At 53.0% G+C, this 5,319-nt stretch overlaps 3 non-coding genes across 3 annotated transcripts; all 3 read right to left on the reverse strand.

Moving 5' to 3' along the window:
• Nucleotides 1-232: 232 nt before the first annotated feature.
• LOC116008257 lies at nucleotides 233-351 on the reverse strand. Its single transcript, XR_004095651.1, has one exon. It is a non-coding gene; the product is annotated as a 5S ribosomal RNA (ribosomal RNA).
• Nucleotides 352-4,882: 4,531 nt separating this feature from the next.
• On the reverse strand, nucleotides 4,883-5,001 carry LOC116008165. The gene has a single exon (XR_004095563.1). It is a non-coding gene; the product is annotated as a 5S ribosomal RNA (ribosomal RNA).
• A 137-nt stretch (nucleotides 5,002-5,138) lies between these two features.
• LOC116008492 lies at nucleotides 5,139-5,257 on the reverse strand. The gene has a single exon (XR_004095871.1). It is a non-coding gene; the product is annotated as a 5S ribosomal RNA (ribosomal RNA).
• Between the last annotated feature and the right edge of the window lie 62 nt (nucleotides 5,258-5,319).

The following is a 5,319-nucleotide window of genomic DNA, read 5'->3' on the forward strand; positions in this document are numbered from 1 at the left end:
GGGTCACCCATCCTAGTACTACTCTCGCCCAAGCACGCTTCACTTCGGAGTTCTGATGGGATCCGGTGCATTAGTGCTGGTATGATCGCATCCGTAAATGTACTTGACCCTCTCTCTCCGCGCAACTTCTCTCGCTTNGCAACTTCTCTCGCTTAGCGGTTTAGCGGTTTAAAAGGATAGTACCCTTAGCGAGCGGTCCAGCGGTTTAAAAGAAAGATTAAAAAGAGGGTGGGGGATGCAACACGAGGACTTCCCAGGGGGTCACCCATCCTAGTACTACTCTCGCCCAAGCACGCTTCACTTCGGAGTTCTGATGGGATCCGGTGCATTAGAGCTGGTATGATCGCATCCGTCACGTACTGCGCGCAAAATGTACTTGACCCTTTCTCTCCGCGCAACTTCTCTCGCTTAGCGGTTTAGCGGCTTAAAAGGATAGTACCCTTCGCGAGCGGTCCAGCGGTTTAATAGAAAGATTAAAAAGAGGGGGGGGGATGCAACACGAGGACTTCCCAGGGGGTCCGTCACGTACTGCGCGCAAAATGTACTTGACCCTTTCTCTCCGCGCAACTTCTCTCGCTTAGCGGTTTAGCGGCTTAAAAGGATAGTACCCTTCGCGAGCGGTCCAGCGGTTTAATAGAAAGATTAAAAAGAGGGGGGGGGATGCAACACGAGGACTTCCCAGGGGGTCCGTCACGTACTGCGCGCAAAATGTACTTGACCCTTTCTCTCCGCGCAACTTCTCTCGCTTAGCGGTTTAGCGGCTTAAAAGGATAGTACCCTTCGCGAGCGGTCCAGCGGTTTAATAGAAAGATTAAAAAGAGGGGGGGGGATGCAACACGAGGACTTCCCAGGGGGTCCGTCACGTACTGCGCGCAAAATGTACTTGACCCTTTCTCTCCGCGCAACTTCTCTCGCTTAGCGGTTTAGCGGCTTAAAAGGATAGTACCCTTCGCGAGCGGTCCAGCGGTTTAATAGAAAGATTAAAAAGAGGGGGGGGGATGCAACACGAGGACTTCCCAGGGGGTCCGTCACGTACTGCGCGCAAAATGTACTTGACCCTTTCTCTCCGCGCAACTTCTCTCGCTTAGCGGTTTAGCGGCTTAAAAGGATAGTACCCTTCGCGAGCGGTCCAGCGGTTTAATAGAAAGATTAAAAAGAGGGGGGGGGATGCAACACGAGGACTTCCCAGGGGGTCCGTCACGTACTGCGCGCAAAATGTACTTGACCCTTTCTCTCCGCGCAACTTCTCTCGCTTAGCGGTTTAGCGGCTTAAAAGGATAGTACCCTTCGCGAGCGGTCCAGCGGTTTAATAGAAAGATTAAAAAGAGGGGGGGGGATGCAACACGAGGACTTCCCAGGGGGTCCGTCACGTACTGCGCGCAAAATGTACTTGACCCTTTCTCTCCGCGCAACTTCTCTCGCTTAGCGGTTTAGCGGCTTAAAAGGATAGTACCCTTCGCGAGCGGTCCAGCGGTTTAATAGAAAGATTAAAAAGAGGGGGGGGGATGCAACACGAGGACTTCCCAGGGGGTCCGTCACGTACTGCGCGCAAAATGTACTTGACCCTTTCTCTCCGCGCAACTTCTCTCGCTTAGCGGTTTAGCGGCTTAAAAGGATAGTACCCTTCGCGAGCGGTCCAGCGGTTTAATAGAAAGATTAAAAAGAGGGGGGGGGATGCAACACGAGGACTTCCCAGGGGGTCCGTCACGTACTGCGCGCAAAATGTACTTGACCCTTTCTCTCCGCGCAACTTCTCTCGCTTAGCGGTTTAGCGGCTTAAAAGGATAGTACCCTTCGCGAGCGGTCCAGCGGTTTAATAGAAAGATTAAAAAGAGGGGGGGGGATGCAACACGAGGACTTCCCAGGGGGTCCGTCACGTACTGCGCGCAAAATGTACTTGACCCTTTCTCTCCGCGCAACTTCTCTCGCTTAGCGGTTTAGCGGCTTAAAAGGATAGTACCCTTCGCGAGCGGTCCAGCGGTTTAATAGAAAGATTAAAAAGAGGGGGGGGGATGCAACACGAGGACTTCCCAGGGGGTCCGTCACGTACTGCGCGCAAAATGTACTTGACCCTTTCTCTCCGCGCAACTTCTCTCGCTTAGCGGTTTAGCGGCTTAAAAGGATAGTACCCTTCGCGAGCGGTCCAGCGGTTTAATAGAAAGATTAAAAAGAGGGGGGGGGATGCAACACGAGGACTTCCCAGGGGGTCCGTCACGTACTGCGCGCAAAATGTACTTGACCCTTTCTCTCCGCGCAACTTCTCTCGCTTAGCGGTTTAGCGGCTTAAAAGGATAGTACCCTTCGCGAGCGGTCCAGCGGTTTAATAGAAAGATTAAAAAGAGGGGGGGGGATGCAACACGAGGACTTCCCAGGGGGTCCGTCACGTACTGCGCGCAAAATGTACTTGACCCTTTCTCTCCGCGCAACTTCTCTCGCTTAGCGGTTTAGCGGCTTAAAAGGATAGTACCCTTCGCGAGCGGTCCAGCGGTTTAATAGAAAGATTAAAAAGAGGGGGGGGGATGCAACACGAGGACTTCCCAGGGGGTCCGTCACGTACTGCGCGCAAAATGTACTTGACCCTTTCTCTCCGCGCAACTTCTCTCGCTTAGCGGTTTAGCGGCTTAAAAGGATAGTACCCTTCGCGAGCGGTCCAGCGGTTTAATAGAAAGATTAAAAAGAGGGGGGGGGATGCAACACGAGGACTTCCCAGGGGGTCCGTCACGTACTGCGCGCAAAATGTACTTGACCCTTTCTCTCCGCGCAACTTCTCTCGCTTAGCGGTTTAGCGGCTTAAAAGGATAGTACCCTTCGCGAGCGGTCCAGCGGTTTAATAGAAAGATTAAAAAGAGGGGGGGGGATGCAACACGAGGACTTCCCAGGGGGTCCGTCACGTACTGCGCGCAAAATGTACTTGACCCTTTCTCTCCGCGCAACTTCTCTCGCTTAGCGGTTTAGCGGCTTAAAAGGATAGTACCCTTCGCGAGCGGTCCAGCGGTTTAATAGAAAGATTAAAAAGAGGGGGGGGGATGCAACACGAGGACTTCCCAGGGGGTCCGTCACGTACTGCGCGCAAAATGTACTTGACCCTTTCTCTCCGCGCAACTTCTCTCGCTTAGCGGTTTAGCGGCTTAAAAGGATAGTACCCTTCGCGAGCGGTCCAGCGGTTTAATAGAAAGATTAAAAAGAGGGGGGGGGATGCAACACGAGGACTTCCCAGGGGGTCCGTCACGTACTGCGCGCAAAATGTACTTGACCCTTTCTCTCCGCGCAACTTCTCTCGCTTAGCGGTTTAGCGGCTTAAAAGGATAGTACCCTTCGCGAGCGGTCCAGCGGTTTAATAGAAAGATTAAAAAGAGGGGGGGGGATGCAACACGAGGACTTCCCAGGGGGTCCGTCACGTACTGCGCGCAAAATGTACTTGACCCTTTCTCTCCGCGCAACTTCTCTCGCTTAGCGGTTTAGCGGCTTAAAAGGATAGTACCCTTCGCGAGCGGTCCAGCGGTTTAATAGAAAGATTAAAAAGAGGGGGGGGGATGCAACACGAGGACTTCCCAGGGGGTCCGTCACGTACTGCGCGCAAAATGTACTTGACCCTTTCTCTCCGCGCAACTTCTCTCGCTTAGCGGTTTAGCGGCTTAAAAGGATAGTACCCTTCGCGAGCGGTCCAGCGGTTTAATAGAAAGATTAAAAAGAGGGGGGGGGATGCAACACGAGGACTTCCCAGGGGGTCCGTCACGTACTGCGCGCAAAATGTACTTGACCCTTTCTCTCCGCGCAACTTCTCTCGCTTAGCGGTTTAGCGGCTTAAAAGGATAGTACCCTTCGCGAGCGGTCCAGCGGTTTAATAGAAAGATTAAAAAGAGGGGGGGGGATGCAACACGAGGACTTCCCAGGGGGTCCGTCACGTACTGCGCGCAAAATGTACTTGACCCTTTCTCTCCGCGCAACTTCTCTCGCTTAGCGGTTTAGCGGCTTAAAAGGATAGTACCCTTCGCGAGCGGTCCAGCGGTTTAATAGAAAGATTAAAAAGAGGGGGGGGGATGCAACACGAGGACTTCCCAGGGGGTCCGTCACGTACTGCGCGCAAAATGTACTTGACCCTTTCTCTCCGCGCAACTTCTCTCGCTTAGCGGTTTAGCGGCTTAAAAGGATAGTACCCTTCGCGAGCGGTCCAGCGGTTTAATAGAAAGATTAAAAAGAGGGGGGGGGATGCAACACGAGGACTTCCCAGGGGGTCCGTCACGTACTGCGCGCAAAATGTACTTGACCCTTTCTCTCCGCGCAACTTCTCTCGCTTAGCGGTTTAGCGGCTTAAAAGGATAGTACCCTTCGCGAGCGGTCCAGCGGTTTAATAGAAAGATTAAAAAGAGGGGGGGGGATGCAACACGAGGACTTCCCAGGGGGTCCGTCACGTACTGCGCGCAAAATGTACTTGACCCTTTCTCTCCGCGCAACTTCTCTCGCTTAGCGGTTTAGCGGCTTAAAAGGATAGTACCCTTCGCGAGCGGTCCAGCGGTTTAATAGAAAGATTAAAAAGAGGGGGGGGGATGCAACACGAGGACTTCCCAGGGGGTCCGTCACGTACTGCGCGCAAAATGTACTTGACCCTTTCTCTCCGCGCAACTTCTCTCGCTTAGCGGTTTAGCGGCTTAAAAGGATAGTACCCTTCGCGAGCGGTCCAGCGGTTTAATAGAAAGATTAAAAAGAGGGGGGGGGATGCAACACGAGGACTTCCCAGGGGGTCCGTCACGTACTGCGCGCAAAATGTACTTGACCCTCTCTCTCCGCGCAACTTCTCTCGCTTAGCGGTTTAGCGGTTTAAAAGGATAGTACCCTTAGCGAGCGGTCCAGCGGTTTAAAAGAAAGATTAAAAAGAGGGTGGGGGATGCAACACGAGGACTTCCCAGGGGGTCACCCATTCTAGTACTACTCTCGCCCAAGCACGCTTAGCTTCGGAGTTCTGATGGGATCCGGTGCATTAGTGCTGGTATGATCGCATCCGTCACGTACTGCGCGCAAAATGTACTTGACCCTCTCTCTCCGCGCAACTTCTCTCGCTTAGCTGTTTAGCGGTTTAAAAGGATAGTACCCTTAGCGAGCGGTCCAGCGGTTTAAAAGAAAGATTAAAAAGAGGGTGGGGGATGCAACACGAGGACTTCCCAGGGGGTCACCCATCCTAGTACTACTCTCGTCCAAGCACGCTTAACTTTGGAGTTCTAATGGGATCCGGTGCATTAGAGCTGGTATGATCGCATCCGTCACGTATTGCGCGCAAAATGTACTTGACCCTCTCTCTCCGCGCAACTTCTCTCGCTTAGC

This window comes from Ipomoea triloba, chromosome 16 (genome assembly GCF_003576645.1).
Source record: "Ipomoea triloba cultivar NCNSP0323 chromosome 16, ASM357664v1".
In the NCBI taxonomy this organism is placed as follows: domain Eukaryota; kingdom Viridiplantae; phylum Streptophyta; class Magnoliopsida; order Solanales; family Convolvulaceae; genus Ipomoea; species Ipomoea triloba.